This window comes from Pezoporus flaviventris, unplaced genomic scaffold, assembly GCF_033815535.1.
Source record: "Pezoporus flaviventris isolate CSIRO_AGI_PZ_B2104156 unplaced genomic scaffold, CSIRO_AGI_Pfla_v1 ptg000078l, whole genome shotgun sequence".
Classification (NCBI taxonomy): domain Eukaryota; kingdom Metazoa; phylum Chordata; class Aves; order Psittaciformes; family Psittacidae; genus Pezoporus; species Pezoporus flaviventris.
The window spans coordinates 14,704,041-14,721,062 of NW_026892626.1; the positions used below are offsets into that span (position 1 = coordinate 14,704,041).

At 52.2% G+C, this 17,022-nt stretch overlaps 1 long non-coding RNA gene across 1 annotated transcript; it reads right to left on the reverse strand.

Annotated features, from left to right (window-relative positions):
• Window positions 1-205: 205 nt before the first annotated feature.
• LOC133279675 (uncharacterized) lies at window positions 206-3,201 on the reverse strand. Its single transcript, XR_009746949.1, has 3 exons — window positions 2,330-3,201; window positions 1,340-1,400; window positions 206-635 (listed from the first exon to the last, which is right to left on the reverse strand). It is a non-coding gene; the product is annotated as an uncharacterized LOC133279675 (long non-coding RNA).
• Window positions 3,202-17,022: the final 13,821 nt, after the last annotated feature.

A 17,022-nucleotide genomic window follows, 5' to 3' on the forward strand; every position in this document is an offset into this window, starting at 1 on the left:
GACTTTAATCAGGCCACTGGCTGTGATTTAGGAGGATCATCCTTTAGTGTCCACGCATCCTCGCATCTTCAGCCTGAGAAGGGAGGACCTTCTCCTGGTGCACGTTGTTTGGTATCACTGTAGGTAAACACCCAGTAAGAGCAATTAGGCTGCAAGGGATTGGTTTTACTGCCTGATAGGGGCATGGTCCCAGGCTGGGATCTCATACAAGGTGCTTGGTCATGGGGAGGACAATGAAGGAATTTAGTCTTCAAGCTGTGAGATCATGAGAGAGATGGGGTTTAGCTTTCTACCTTTAGCTTTGACCTGGACAGAAAATGTTCTGGGGCCGTTCCCAGGCTACAAACCCTATGGTACAGGGTGGATGCAGGCAGGTTATTCTGACTGATCAGGAGTCAAGCCCTGATTTCCTGCTCTTGCCTGCAAGGAGCCTGATCTCTTTCCAGCCCCAGGCCACCACTGCTAGGTTCCACCATGGCATTCCTCATGTCCTGATGTCAAACGTGCTTGCATTGTGCACGTCCTTGGGGATCAGCCTCAATGTCCCATCTTTGGAAGAGGTGTGGAAAGAGTCTGCACACCCTTTGTGGAGGGCCTGAAGAGTCTGCACACATTACATGGAGGACTCAAGAGTGCTGCTTGCAGAAAAAGGAGCTCTTTTTATGGACTGGCAGCACAAACCAAGCGAATCCTCCATTTGTTGTGTCCGGAAGATTAACTGGGACCCATTCCTGGGAGGGGATGAGCATTCTTCGTGAAATTTGGGAAGAGCTAAACCCTGCACTCTATGGCACTGCTGCCTCTTGGATGGCTTTCCTCCCCAATCCCTCCAACTGCTTGCTCAACACAAGCCTCCCCAGCATTCGGGGCCATCCCACCCCCTCCTGATGCCCATCACCATCTGCTCACCACAGCCCAGCCTTGATCCCTCATCCACCACAGCTCCAGCCACCCTTTGTGCCATTTTATCCCCTCGCTGTAACTCTGCCTCTCGCTCCCTCCTCCTCGGCTGGAAAGGCGAGAGGTGGGGAAGGGAAAGGTTTCCCCAGCTCTGTGCAGCAATGTTCAAGTGTGTCAAAAGACAAAGCCTGTCCCCTTTGCAACCCACCAGCTGCTGCTGCCACAAAAGCAGGGAAAGAAGGGGGGGGCCGGGAGCGTGGGGGGCACTTTGTGACCCGAAAGGAAAAACCTTGAGAAAAGAACAGAATAAATATCCCCTCCTTCCGCCCCTTCTTAACAAGAGGGGACAGAATTAAACACTTTTGTTAAGTGAGGGGCTGTCCCCCACACCAGTTAACACGGCTCCTGCGCCCTGTCCTGGTGTCGGACTTTAACTCACTCTGTGTCGTGTCTTTCTCTTCACAGGCAGAAAATTCAATTAGTCTCGAGCAAATGCCTTCCTAAAGGACACAGAAAACGAAAATAAAGAGGAGAAATCTGCTTTCATCCTGTACAGAAAGAGGCTTTGGGGGGGAAATACAGATTAGGGAGATAAAGAGGCAGGTTTAAGGCTTTCAAAAGGGGTTCTTTTTCCCCTCTCTCTGTCTCCTTTTCTCTTTTCTTTTCTTTTCTTTTCTTTTCTTTTCTTTTCTTTTCTTTTCTTTTCTTTTCTTTTCTTCTTTTCTTTTCTCCCTTCCCTTCCCTTCCCTTCCCTTCCCTTCCCTTCCTTTCCCTTCCCTTCCTTTTCTCCTCCCCTCCCCTCTCCTTTTCTCCCTTCCTTTCTTTTAGTTTCCTTCCTTTTCCTTTCATCTCCTTTCTTACCTTTTTCTTTTCCCACTCCTCTCTTCACTCTCCTCTTTCTCTCCTGCAGCCATCTGATGGCCAAAGCCTATTCCCACACACACAAACCACCACTGAATCAATCCAGACCCCTATGTAAGCGGAGCTGTGTTTGACTCGCAGTGAGTAAGCCTCCAAACGAACCCCAGTGGTTTTGCCTGTCTATACAGCTCCTCCACCCAGGTATACACCATCCAGGTACAACCATACCTGGGAAGATGCTGCCAGTGGCTCAGTGGCCAGGACCTGCTCCCTGTGTGCGCAGGCCTCGGGTGCTGCCTACCGGGCGCCCTGCCAGGGGGGCACGGAAGGGCTGGGTGCCTCCTCCGTGGGGCACTCGGCACCTTATCACACAGGGTAAGAGGCGAGCATTTCCTGAAGATCATGCTTCCTGCCTCTTGATTGCAGACGCTGGTGTCTAATCACCGCTTCCTCCCCTGCCTCTCACCCTTGCGCTGGGGCTTGGGGCTCCCTTGCAGCCCAGGGCAGGTTGGCATCATCCCATCCTCCAGGTTCACCTCCCACAACTGGTTTTCCCCACGTTGTTTACCTCCTCCTCTTCCAACTAGTTCATCTTCGTGTGCTGGGCTGCTCCTTGGCTGCCAACGCTTTGGAGAGAGGGCTGGTGCCTGATATTGCTGCCTGCCAGAGATAAGAGCTAATCTCTGTTTTATGGTCACGAATACAACTTGCAGATCAGAGTCTCTGTACAGAAATCAGGACCATACAAACACTCGCTGGAGAAGGGAGGGGGCTGGCAGCACATCCCTTCTATTGAAGATGTTTGTTTGTTGTTTTCTTGCGGGCCTGCCCCTACAAAGTACCAGGCTTTATTAGCAGGGAGGTACAGATTCAGCAAGCACTGGGTAAGAGGGACCAAACACATTGGTGGGGCAGAAGGCTTTGGTTTTTGACTCATCAGAGCCTGAGCATGAGGAGTTCATCCACAAGCTTCCCCTGAACACAGCCTTCTCAAAGGTACCAGGGGGAGAAGGAGCTGTAGCAAGTGATAACCTGATTGCATGATGAAATAGCTTGCAGGAGTCCTGCACTGAGATTTTAAGGCATTTATAGTGTCTCTCAAGGTCAAGCCTTAGAAGAAAAGAGACTCACAAACAACATAGGAATTGCCTGAAAGGGAGAAAAGCTGTCTTTCCTTCCAGCATCAGCCACTGCCATCTCTTTAGGTGCCCCCAACATCTGGCAGGAGACTTTGGGGTTTAACTTTCATCCTTCTCCCCCAGCATCTCTCTCTCTCGCAAGCTCCCTGCCACACAAGCAATGGGTATACTTGCTTTTTCTGCTGGCACTGGCTCCATTGCCCAGACCACAGAGGATGATGGACTGGACCATTTTCAGGTTGCTTTTGGAGATGAACGTGTAACTGTGGCCTCCCAACATTTCCCAGTCAGAAGGAGGGTGAGCCAAGTCTCTAAAGTGCCAAAGGACAAGACCACAAGGGATGGAGCGAGGAGATGGAGGAGTCCCAAAGGAAAAGAATGGAAGAAAAGGAAGTAGAAAAAGAGACAGACTGAAGATCTGGAGGGAAAAAATCAGCTTGAAGACAGGGGTTTGTGTCTTGGCTTTTCCTGATGTGCAGGTCCCCCCAGTCTTGTCTTGCTCTGGCTGAAAGCTAAAGAGGGAAAGAGCTATGCAGAACCAGCTCAGTGGCTCTCACAGCGTCTGCAGTATCTGCAGCACTGGTTAATCAGTTACTCGCTCATAGCTCCAAGCTCCTGTGAGCTGCTTTCATCTCTGAGCCAAAGGAAAGGACGGATCATCCTTCAGCAGCTTCCTCTGCAGCATCTGGGCTCTGCGAGAACTAGCTTTGCCTCACCAGGAATAGCACAGTCACCGCAGCCCCCCCGGGGACAGGATGCTCCTGCCTTCCAGTGACATGGGTGCATCCAAGAGGGCTGCTCCATCCTTGGCATAGTCTTGGTACCACCAAGCCAACTATGGTGCCAACAGCCATTGCTCTGGCTCTGGCTCTGATTCAAGCTGTGGGTCTCTCCAGTGTGGACAACCCGGTGGACTCCTACCTCCTATCCTTCTACCCTCCTACTGAGGTCTTGGGCCATGCACTACCTGCAGCTTAAATAGTCCAAAGGGGATGGCAGACTCTACCTCATGGCATCTTCCTCATGGCCTCCTTGACCATTGCCCTGGACTCTTGTTCTCCTGAAGTCTTTGTCTTCCTCCCCTTTAAATAATGCTTCCTTTCCTGCTCTTCATCCCATAAACAGGGCTACCAGGCTCCATGCTCCCAGGAAAAAATCCCACTCCTGTTCCCCTCATGGTCTGATGGGACAAAGTAAGAAAAAATGATCAGAGGGCAGAAGAAAGGAGCTGGTTTTGAAATGAATAGAAGCTGCTGGTCAGGCTGCCACCGAACAGACAAAGGCTTTCCAGCGTGTAACTGCTTGTCTATGCAGGGAAATTAATTGGAACAGCTTTTCCAAATTAGCTGCATCTGATGATGATAAAAATAATAAAAACAAATAGTGGATTAAGTTAAATTAGGAAAAAGCAGCTTTATTCTGGAATAGGCGTGTCTGCATTCCAGCATATTTTATTCCACAATAGCAGCTTTGCTATGCTCCTCTGTGCCGACAAGCCCTGACACCGGCCCTGTGCACGCTCCTGTTCCTCCTCTGCAGGGCAATCCTGCCTGCTTGCCCTCCCCTCCTGCTTCCAGAGGCTCCTCCAGACTTCTTTCCTTCAGGCTGCCATTTTCCAGCACCTCTCCTTGCTTGAAAATCCTCTAGGAACCTGGCCCAGAATGTCTTGTGGCGTTTGGTGTGTGTCATCCCAGCGAAAGCTGCCCCCAGCCCTTCCCAAGCACGTGTATGACCCTGATCTCCTGCTGCCCGTGCTCCCTGCCACAGCTTCCCAGCCTAATTCAATGGTATTCCCACTTGGAAAATTCATGTGTGTCCTCCTTTTAGCACCCAGTGCTTTCTGCTTTGCCTGCAGTCCTGAAAGCTGGCTCCCCTGTCGCACAGGCAGCTTGTCTGCCCTCAGCTTAGCTCCCAGATGACATTTGCACACACATACAAAAATCCCGGATTTATTTTGGATGGGGAAATATGAGAATCTGGCACGTCCAACCAAACAGCGACCTCTCTGACCACACTGCAGAGCCCGGTTGCTGGATCCCATTTCCCTGCTGACAATTCCGTGGGCTCAGTCTCCAGTGGGGCAAGCAGGAGTGACTCCACTGACCGCACTGAGCTACAACAGCTTGTATCAGATGAGGATCTTGCCCTTTACTGTTAGAAGAAAGCCATAATTTTAATTATCTGGACATGTTTATCTCTGTGAGCCCGGGCCCGTTATCTCCATGGGTTCATTCTCAAACATGCAGAGCCAGAAGAACACGATTGTCTTTCATTAAAATCCCGTTTGAGGTATTCCTGCAGCTGCACTTTGTGTCAGAGGATAAAGAATGAGCAGAGTGATTTTCCTCGCATTGTTAACCGGGAGTAGCTGTTGTGTGCTGTGAGCCATTGCCTACACAATGGGGCTTCAGCTACTGCAGCTAATTTATGGGTCTTCATGTGTTTTCCTTGTCAAACCTTCTTGCAGGGAGGGTTTTAAAGCCATTAAAAAGTGGTTTGTGTTGGTTTGCGCAGACTGAAACAGAAGAGCTACTGCTTTGCTCTGCATCATGTTGACTCCTGACCCATACAGCAAAGCTGGGAAGCATCCTGGGGGCTGGCTATGGCCTGTGAGAAGGGCAGCATTGCTTTGCCCCCCCCCCCCCATCCACCCGTGGGAGCACGTGTGATTTAATGAGTTGCCCACTGTCACCCAAACCCAGTTCCCCTATCTCCCTCTCTAGTATGCCCATAACAAGATGCTATCCCTTCTTCTTCTTCTTTGACCTTCATTTCATTTCCACAAAGGTTGGGTTGTTTTCTCACTGACATTATCCATGCATATTTGGAATAGACTTTAAACATCTGCCTTGTTGTCTGATGAGTTACTGGCACAGTTCTGCATCCATCTCGCACTCAGACTGACCAAAGTCATCCCTGCAGATTTCCTTCTCCCTGTTTGAACAGCTGGAGAGTTTGTATCAGACATAGTAAATTCCTGGTGAATCGTTATTTGTATTTATTCTTTCCTACACCAAAGAGCTCAGGCATCCTAGGCATGGGGTCCTTGACCAACGCACAGGAATGAGCCTCACTCTCCCACCAAGTTTTACGATCGAAGGACAAAACACAAGATAACTGGGGCTTGTCAAAGCGCCCCAGACCACAGTGTCAGCCAGCCCCTAAATAGTCTCAGCATCATCAGCAGGGCTAAAAATAAGTTTAGTGGGGTTTATTTTCAGTATTATTCTGCCAGAATATGCCTCCTCCAGCTCACAGCCTCAGGCCAGCCCTGCTCCAAAGCTGCCAGGAGCAGCTTTCCCTCCTTCTCTTCTTCCTCATCCCTGTCCCCTCAGGGACACCCACTGCATCCCAGAGGTTGCAGTGGCAGATGGCAGCCGTGAGGGCCTGATGACCTGTCAAACCACCACCGGCCACTGCCCATGAGCTCCTGTCATCCCCAGCTCTATGTTTGTTTGTCTAACGTGGCCGAGAGCACTGGTCCTGCCTGGATCGTGCTGCCGATCCCCAGGGATGGGAACTTGCTTTCCCTGGATGGCAGCTTTCTCCACATTCTTCTGCCAAGGGTCTGTGTAGTGCAATGCAAGGCTGCCAAGGCAAAGCCTTGTCAAACCCAGCTCCAGCAACTTGGAATAAAGGACTAAAGCAGCAGTAACACACCCAGAATTATAACTCTGCTCCTCGATGAGCCTGGGAGAGCATCGTATAGAAGTGGCTTTATTCAGCAACGTGGGCATACGTTACTGCCCCATGTTGGTCCATGGGGACCCATCTTGGCCTCCCAGAGAAGCATGGGGGGAATGAAGGACCGTTGCTCAGCAGGGTGGGCAAATTGCTACCATGAAATAGTGGAGTGAAAAGGGAGGGTGGCAATGAGAAAGAGCCCATGGTGACAGAGGACATGCAGGACTGTAAAAGCACAGTGCAACGTGTAATTATCAGAAGGAGGTTGGGGAATCAAATACAGCAAGTGGGTTATGAGAAGGTGAAAAGGAACAATGATGTGGCCAACAATTTTAATTATTCCTACAACAATAAGGGGAAACTAATCTCCAGGCTCAGGGTGCAAATTTAATTTTCCCCTTTGCTCCCCTTCCCATCATTCAGCTGAGCACAATGGCACAGATGCAGCCTGGGAATGTTTCTCCTTCCCAGAGGGATGCCTGCCTGCTCTGGTGTGGCAGAGCCTATATCCTGGGATAAATGCCCTAATCCCAAAGCTAGAAGAGGAGATTCCCTTGGTTGGCTCCTGCCTCATGTACCTTTCAATTCACTGTTACAAATTTAAGGGGGAGTACCGCAAATCTCACCAGCACACTATCGTGCTAAGCACTGTACAGAGCTGCTCTGGCAAAAAACTCTTTAGGGTTTATATACACCCTTTAAGGTGTATATATGAGAAATGCCTATTTCTCAGGCATAAGGCAGAGAGAAAACTAAGGCACAAAGCAGGGACATAACGTGGCCAAATCCCCTTGGCAAGGAGGGGGGGGGCAGAGGCTTGGTATCAGCTATAACTCACTTTGCAGTGGTGCCAAACCCTATGGCAGCACTGAAGCTGAGCTCAGTCCACTCACATCACAAAGGATCCTCATCAGAGGGAGTATGGGGGATGCCATGGGGGGCACAGAACAATCAGCCAGCCCCAGGACTCATCCCATAGGCCATGCAAAGCACGACATCGTGTGAAGAGAAGCCTTCAAGAAGCAAACCCCTTTTCCCTTTGGAGCAGGATTGCTTTCATAGCTGTACCCCAGCACATCCCAGACTCTCTGTCCTTTGCTTAATTAACTCCAGAGCTTGCATGGTTTTCTTTTTGAGGAGGGGGGCGGGAAATAGAAAGCAAAGCAGAGAAGAATGCGATGTTTGAAACGCCTCCGCAGGGCAGCGATGGGTCTGCAGCCCCGCGTTCCTCCACCGCCCATCCCCGCAGGACACCGGCGCTGGCCCGGCTCCCGCACACAGATGTGGGCTTCCCCCAGGCCCCCGGTGCTGTGCTGGGAAAGGCCAACCCTGCCACGGCCCATTCACAGCTCTGCCAAGAGCATCAGCCCCCTCCTCACCAGGGCATCCCTCGCACACCGCATGGTCCCCGGAGTGGCAGCCTGAGGGGGTGGGAAGTGCTTTTTCCCCCCACTAAATCTTTCCTCGGTAGGAAGGATCCCGGGTAAATAAACAGCAGCTGCTGGTGAACTGAATCTGATGGCGTTTTCCCATTCTCCGTCCGGCTCTGTGATTGCGTCCAGGTGCAGGGAGCCGAGGCTGGATGCTGAGTGTTGAGATGCTGGGATAGATTTGGCATCGTTCTGCTTGAACATGTTGGATGCAGTGGGATGACTCTGGGATGACCCTCAACACATATATTGAAAGACAAGACACTGTGGGGTGAGAGCGGCCATGCTTTGAGCCCATGGACTGTCTGCAGTAGGGGATCTCACGAGGCTTCTCACCATCCCCAGTGCCCCCTCCTCTCACTGACCCAGTCCTCACAGCCCTCCCCATGGAGGTGGTTCCTGTCACATCAGGCTGTGCCGAAACCAGAGGTGGCCCTCAAGCTTGGTGAAAAGTTGGTTTGAGACAAAGGAAACCAAATTCAGTTTCACTTTGGGTTGTGTTTTATTTTTAAGCACTGAGTTAGACCTACAGACCTGAGAGCAACCCAGGTTCAAGGACCTTTGTGGCCTGGTCTCCATCCGTGCCTGGGGAGCACCCAAGGGAGCCTTGGTGTTGCCTCCCAGTGTTGGTGGCTGTGCTGGCCCCTCAGAGCCACAGGGAGCTGACTGAAATGAGGAGTGAAAAGGCTCATCATGGCTCACCCTGTGGGCAGTAGCTATGTGCTGTCCTGCAGGTACCAACATCAACCCATGGGTGAGAGTGCGTTTTCACTCACTAAGCTCAGTCACAGATGAAAGGAGTTGGGGTGGCCCAGGAGGTACATGTCCCATGACTGAGAAAGTTGGGGCTGTTCAGCCTGGAGAAGGCTGTGTGAAGACCTCATAGCAGCCTTCCAGTATCTGAAGGGGGCCTATAGGGATGCTGGAGAGGGACTCTTCATTAGGGACTGCAGTGATAGGACAACAGGTAACGGGTTCAGATTTAAACAGGGGAAGTTCAGACTGGATATAAGGAAGAAGTTCTTTACTGTGAGGGTGGTGAGGCACTGGAATGGGTTGCCCAGGGAAGTTGTGAATGCTCCATCCCTGGCAGTGTTGAAGGGCAGGTTGGACAGAGCCTTGGGTGACATGGTTTAGTGTGAGGTGTCCCTGCCCATGGCAGGGGGGTTGGAACTGGATGATCTTAAGGTCCTTTCCAACCCTAACTATTCTATGATTCTATGGCTGTGCCTGATGCCACCTCCTCTCCTGACACCCACAAACCACCCGCCTTCATCATGATGACTCCTGCAGCAGGGACTTTCCCACGCTGGGTGCAAACCACAGCCGTTCTCTGCTATGGAGCCAGACCCAGACAAAACCCAAAGCATCCCCATGCCTGCTGTCCTCCCGCCATCCAGGGGACACTTTGGCGCCTTCTCTCTGCGCCTGCCCTAGGAATGGCATGGTGCCTCTGGGCAATGAATCACTGTCTGTCGTGGACAGCATCCCTCTCCATACCACACCTGCCACGCTTTGGTTTGCCCTTCCCCTAGACAAGTTTTTCCCCCTCCCTTTGAGAGTGGCTCTTTTCAGCTTCCCATGGAAGGAGCCTGTTCATCCCATGATGGATTGCACCTGATTTCAATATCAATGAGGGCATTGGCTCTGCCTGCACAGCCCCAAGCAGCTTATTTAGCCAAGGTTTGTTAACTGGGTAGCTTTCCTCCTCCTTTCCTTCTCTGCTGCATTGAGGAGCTGAGGCAGTTGGATGATCCCATCCTTGGGAATGGATTCTTCTATCAGCCAGGTGGGCAGCACTGGCAGTGGGTGCATGGGGCAATGAAGTCAGGGGTTTGCTGTGGGGTATATGGTCAGAGAAAGGTGGTTAGCCTGGGGCCTCCACTGCAAGCATCCTGCCCAAGGAGTTTGACGTTGCCATGGTGCCTCCTCTCCCTTTGCTTTAAAGGCAAAAATGAAAGAGGAGAAAAAAAGATGGTCTTTTCTTTTCTCCCAGCCTTTTATCTCCCCTCTAAGGCTGTTGCTTTGAGTCTTCTGTCAAAAGCATCCATTGCTAAAGGAGCCAGAGGGTGCCATAAATTCAGGCAGCCCCAAGCGATGCTTTTTGCCCCCCACCCCATCCAATGAAGTGCCTTTGTTCTTCCCCTGGGTGTGATTTATGGCCTTAAAGCCAAGGCTGTTCTTAAGAGTGCTGCCTGCCTTGTCCCCAGACTGGCAGATGAGCCATTGAGGAGGCACTGGGTGAGCTTTGGCAGTGCAATACTTGCCCCCCAAACCTCAGCCATGCTACCTGCTAAACCCAGCCTGATAGATGCCTGTTGCTCTGCATGTTACATGTCATGTGGGGATGAGAGTCATGATGACAGCTCCCTGCTAACCAGCTTTTTAAAGCTATTCTGTGTTTTGGAGGTCCTCAGCTTAATTCCCATCACATATCCCAAATGGGTGCCGGTTTCCTGGAGAGCTGAAGGGTACAGGCTGAGAACAGGCTTCCTAACTGCAAAACAGCAGTTCACTGAGAGCATCTTATAGGTTTCTTTAGAAATCAAAATCCCCCGCTATACTAATATCTTACTTGAGAGGGCAGAAAAGGATGAAACTGTTGATACACAACCTCCTGCGCTGAGCAAGTGCAACTGCAGCTATCAGAGAGAAATACACCCTTCCAGGCCATCCTGGCTGCTGTGCATGGCCAGATCAGAGCTCAGATGAAGAGACTGGAAAGTCCCATGGAAAAGATGAAGAAGAGCAATGGGAATTACTCACCCAGCTCTGGCTGGCCTGGAGGGTAATCCCCTGGCTCTCCCTCTGCCTGCACCCTGCAGGGCTCTTAAAACCATGCCTGATTCCCTGGGGATCTCACAGAAACACTGAGCCTCTCTGGACTTTGGTTAAGCTTCATGTCATGGAGAAGAGGAAAAGGAAAGCAGAGGGCAGTGGGAAGCAGTGCAAACTGTAAAAACAGAGAAGGACTCCTCTAGCACCCCAGGGAGCTCGGGAATGGAAATGAGGGTCTAAATTTTCCAGCCGGGAAAACAAACCCTCCCGATGAGCCGGAGAGGTGAGTCCCTCCAGAGGAGGTCAAGATGATCTGAATGTCTGGAGCAGCCAGATGGCTCGTCCTCCTCTCCAGTCCCCCAGATTTGTCCTGTTGGGGCCTGGGCTTGTGTCTCCCGTGTCTTTGGCTGAGTTTTGGGTTTCTGTGGTGGTTTCTGGCTAATGCTGCTCGCAGGGCTGCAAGCAAGAGCCACTGTAGCAGATGTGGATACTACTGCTGAGGTAACATTCCGTACCAGCTCTCACTAGAACATGGTTGGTACAATATGATCCCATAAACACCCTGCCTACTGCCCTACTTTTTTTATTAACTGGTATCTGTTGTCACACACCACACAACGTGGCGGCACAGTTGATTGCGTTGCCTCCAAGCCCTGTAGTGATGCCCCATGACGGCACCCTACGTGATGAGGGCAAAGGCATGAAGAAGGGTCTTTAGTATTCATCCATCTTCTTGATTGACCAAGTCAAGCTTTACCCCTGCTCTTCTCTCCCTGAGGCAGGAGAAGGCTTTTTCTGGCTTTTGTTGAGATTCACTTTCAAGGCTGGGGCTGAGCAAACATCTGGGGTGGTGCCAAAGCCCCTATTTCGGAGACCCATCCTCCTTTGGAGCCGCGGGGGCTGTTGGCAGCGGGGCGAGCAGCTGCGCAGCAAGACGTTGCATCACGGAGGTGGATCTAGGTGTGGGCCCGGTGGCGGGCTGTTCGTGCCCTCCGGCTCCTCTTTACTGCGGTGTCTGACAGATGCTGGCAGGTAAGGGCTGGCCGGCAGGATCCGCGCTGTCTGAAACACAAACGCACACCAGAAAAAGGTGCCGGGAGGCAGGGATGGGTGAGCGCGCTGGAGTCGTCTTGACAGCTGGATTTCCTGTGCCTACGCCAGCTCCCTGCCGCAGGTCTCTCCCCAGTCCCCAGTCCAGCTCCTCCTCCCCTGGAGGTGAGAAGCTGGAGAAATCCAGGGTGCAGTGAGGGGTCTGCAAATCTCCTGCCACCCGGATGGATCTTTCCTGATGGATTTGCACCGGTGCAGGGGCTTGGAGCAGAGCTTCAGCCCTCGACTAGAAACTGGGTGTGATGGAAACACTCTAGCAGGTCTCTGGTAGGAAGGAATGCCCCTTCCAAGCCCAGCTCCTTGCAAAGGCTGTATCAGGAGCTAGCCTTGCTTGAGACCTTCTGCACCAGCACCATTGTCTCCCACCAAGCTGCAGTCCACAAGAGGCAGAAGGAATAGGTATCATATAACCCTATCTCAGTGGGTTTTCTGAGCAAAGTCCTGGGAAGACTAAACAGGTTGATTTCTCCCTTTTCTTGTCTGGAAATTCCCTATGTGTATGGGATTTTCCATCCAGGCTGCACATAGAATCATAGAATAGTTAGGGTTGGAAGGGACCTTAAGATCATCCAGTTCTAACCCCCGTGCCATGGGCAGGGACACCTCACATCGTAGCCAGGAATCTGGTTTTGGTAGCTCCTGCCCTTCTGGCCCATCTCTTGTGGGAAGTGAGAGCTTAGCTCATACAATGACACCAGGTTGCACCGTGTGCCCATCACGCACTTTTGGCACGATCTGGAAGTGAGTAAAACCAAGAAACGGGTGTAGGGCTGACACATAGGGAGATATCCGTAATATTTTCCTGGGCAGCTTTGTGGCATGCAGGGCATCAGCGTTGTGGTTAATTAAACTGTGGTCTCCATAGCAACTGGGCAGGAATAGGAGGAATTATATATTTACTTTCATTTATAGTGGCAGCCTTCATCCTGAGATTAAATGGGAACCAGCCCCTCTCCCTTCACACACAGCAGCTCCAGGGCAGCTCCGGCAGCAGGAAAGGGAAGAAAAGGCTGCTTGTTTCTCAAGACGCCCTTTACTATTCAAGCTCCTTCTACATGGTTTTATTCAGCTGCATCTTACACCAGGCATCAAACAAGCCCCAGACTATTATGTGCTGAAAGCTTTCCCCATGGAGAAAGCTGCTTGGATGTGCCTTGTATTTTCCAGTCCATCTCCCCAGTGAGACATACAGACAAGTTAAAACAGGCAGATTTCGACAGGGCCCAGAAGGAGGACGATGGAGGATCTGCCAGGCATGGAAAGGCTGCCTCCCCTTGCTCCCCGCCCTTCCCAGACATCGGGAAGGTCGTTGCTTTCCCAGCTTCTGGAATAGGAGGTTTCTTCCTCATCAGCACCCATCAGCTTGCTGTGAAGGAGCCAGTCCTTGGCAAGGAGGAGGAAACTCATCCCGCTGGCGGTGGAGTGGGGAGGTGACAGGGCTCCACGCAAGGGTGGGAACTGCTAATGTGAGCTGAGGGCTGATTAGGGGAGGGCTGCTCATAACATCCCCATGTGAGTGAGTCTGCCTGCCCCACTGCTCCCTTGCACCCAGCCTTAAGCCATCCACAGGGCTCAGGGAGTGGGGACATAGTTGGGACACCTCTTTTCCAAGGGAAAACTTTCCCTTATCCAGGGCTGGAGAGTATTTTCAGTGGCTGAGAATGGTCCTTATGCGGAGATTACTCCATCCTTGGGCTTTATGGTTTCCAGGCTCTCCAGGGCTCCAAGAATTTGCATCCAAGCCTGGCAGCAGCATTTATTCACTAAATGACAGATGTTTAGGTGAGGGGCTGGCCTAAGCATCGAGGCAAAAAGAGAAGAGATAGTGCAAGAAAAAGGGGGACAGGAATGGGGAACTTTGTGGTCAAAGTGGGGCATTTTGAGGTCCTTTGAGAAGAGGATCTTCACCTTTGTCCAGACCAACCCCTTAGCCTGTCGTTCTGAAAGTTTCTGCTTACAGAAGCTTGGCCCCAGAGCTGAGCTGAGCTGCTTTTTTGGTGAACGGGGCTGAGTTCACTGAAAAATGTGCCCTTTTGTGGGGAACCAACAATGTGCAAATCCAGGTCAAATGCAAATGCAGGGCTTCAGCCAAAACAAGTGAGGGAGATCATTTGGAAGATGTCGAAACGTCTTGTTTCAACACTTTTCAAAGCAAAACATATTCTTTTGCCTTATTTCGAAAGAGCTTTTCCTCTTTGAGCTGTGCTGCGAGCCCAAAGGAGAAGGGTTAAAAAGGTGCAGAAAAGGAAGACCCCAAAAAGGGAAGAAAACCTTGTGGGTTTGGTTGGAGGATTGTTTCAGGTTGAGCTGAACTGACTTTTGTTGATGTCTTGCCAACATTTTTTTTCCCCTTGGTGCAGAGAATGAGCAGAGAAACCCCATCCCATAGAGCACCCTTACGAACCAGGGATGGACTTTGCCATGCAGCCACCCCAAAATACCCCTCTACTGCTTAGAAAACCCCGGTTTTCCCTTCTCTCTGCCAACCTTTCAGACCTACAAATGCAGCATCACACAGTCCTCTCTGCCTGGTGGGGATGGACGCACATCGGGTGCAGAGCGAACCCTCCCGAGGTCAGAATTCCCCCTGCATCCCTAGGGGAGCCAGCTGCTCCATCTCAACGGTCTCCCCTCATCCCTCACCGCGCTCTGTTTTTCCACTCGAGCACGCGAAGCTGGAGCGGGGTAAGGAAGAATACGGCCCTTTGTGTGAGCTGAATACAGGCCATGTGTTGCGCTAATGCTGCCGGTGAGCCCACCCCGAGCTGCACATTCAGCCCTAGATTAGCGCAGCTATCAGGACACATTTAGATATGGACGATTTCCTCCGCCGTCGCCGGCGACGGGGGGACGGAGTGTGGGAAAGCTCTTCTCCGGGCACGGGGCCCTTCTCTCGCCCATCGCTGCCCAATCCCAGAGCCGGGGGCCGGTTGTTAATCGGATTCCCACCGCACTGAGTGAGATACAGCAGCGGCGTGTGACCTTCCCAGAGGTGCGGGGTGGCTGAGGAGCCCTGTGGGAACCAGGGCGAGGAAGGCTCTGGTGGAAAGGAGGAGATTTTTCAGGGTTCAATAGTCAAGGTCTTTTCCAGCAGCCTGCCATGCCTTGCAAGCCGAGTCCCACCTGTGATGTCCCCAGCGCTGTGACAGCCCACCAGAGAAGGGTGGAATTAACCCTTGGTGGCCTGGGGGGCTGGAAGTGAGTTTAGAGGGCCAGAAAACATGTGCAGGAAGGACGTGAGAGGCAGATGCAGCACTGTGGTAGAAGCTACATCACTCTGTGTCTCTTAATAGGTTGAAAGACTCTCGGTCCAGGCAGGAAGGTTGGATCCAGCCCACAGAAGCGGTTGCTTACCTATGCTGTGGGCTTTGCCGTGCTGAGCAGTACTCAGGTAGTACATCCCCATAGACCAGATGCTTGTCAGTCCTGCTCCAAACCAGGGTGCTGCATGAGAGCACCCTGCCAGGGGAGACTGATACCCGCTTTCTGTCACTGGAAGGAATAGGAGTGATATAGGAGTTATGTGGTGTATTCCCAATTAGCAGCATGACAGGAAATACCTGTCATGTAGGTAAGACAGGTAGGACTTCTGGGTCCCTCTCCCTGCTAAAACCCTGCTGTTTGGTGCAAATGTGTGCTATTGCCGTGGGGTGACTAGTACAGGGATGGGCTGTGATGGGGACCGCAGCCACAGTCTCTCCTGTCCTCTCCATCAGAGCAAGGTGCCTTCATTGCTGCCCTAAGGATGGGGACCATCAGGATGGTTCACGGAAACCTTGGGCCAGGCTTTGGGGGATGGGGCTTGGTCTGCTCGTGGGAATCGGCTGCGATGGAGAGCAAACCCCTGCAGGGACACTTCCAAAGCGAGTGCCAATCCTGCCACCTCCTCCTCCCACCCCTGCGGTGCTTCCACACCCGCTCCCGTGCTGCCTGCGGCCTCCCCGCTGGGAACGGCCTCTCATTCCCCGTCTTCCCAAAGAGGGGAGGAAGGACGGCAAACTTCACATCAGTGTGTCAGGCAAGCTCCCAGCACACCTCTGCAGCATCCTGCCCTGCGGCCCCCGTGCCTTCTCGCCCGCCTCCTTCTCCTCCCTCAGATGTTGCTGTAAAGACATCAGTGGCAGTAAAGAGGTTAATGTGTGTGGGAAGAGGAGGAGGGGGAGAGCGAAGCGGTTCCCATGAACCGGGTCCAAGGCTTTTACAGCCTTCTTAGCGAAGCAGAGCATCTGGCCATGGGGTTCATTTGCCCTGGAGCAGATGGTCCTGCCCTCCATCCATAAGGCTGGGCAGGCGGGTGATGAGCTGTGGATGATGCTGAGCCCCAAAGATCCTTTTGTCACTTAGAGAGTTTGCAGGAGTTGGGGCTGAGCGGCAAAGGGGAGAAGGGCAGGAATGGGGTCCCTGGGAGAGCTCTGAAACACTCAGTTTGAACAGACTCCTATAGGTGTTTTTATAGGTGATAAAAAGCCTACAGAGCTCCCATCTTTAGCAGTGTCCCACCAGCTTATTTCTCTCTCAAGGACCAGGGTGCCAGCCACAGAGCAGCACTGGGACCTCCTGGCTCTCATGCTTGGGCATCAGTGTGGGGAGAAGAGACTGTTCTGGCTTTGGTCAGCCTGCCTGGGCACGTCATCTGGCTGGAAGACCGGTTGGCACCTCCAGTGTCCAGCACTGTCTGCCTCGTCACGCTGCCCAGAGAGATTTAGCTGGGAGAGGCCTTGGGAAGACTGGAAAAGTCACATCTGTCACCTCTCCAGGGCCACCATGCTGGGCTCCCGAGGCCTGAGCATGCCTCGGGGGCTACTTTGAGGCTGCCCTTCCCATAGCAGAGAGATACAGCCCCAAAACCACACTGGCCACGCTGCTGAGCAAGGCGTTTGGTGGAGAGCACCCTTGCCAAGGATGCTGCAAGTAAGATTTATGACATGATGGTTTAAGGCTGTAACCAGAGCTGAACTTAGCAGGTTCCTGGTTTCCTAAGAGGAGCCTGCTTCCAGTATGCAGGAGGTTTTCGTGCCTGGGGCTACTGACCACAGTCCTGGAGTGGGACCTCAGCATCACATTCAGTGTGCCATGAATCATGCCTCTGGTTTGTTTTCTTTCATGTGTGACATCTATCT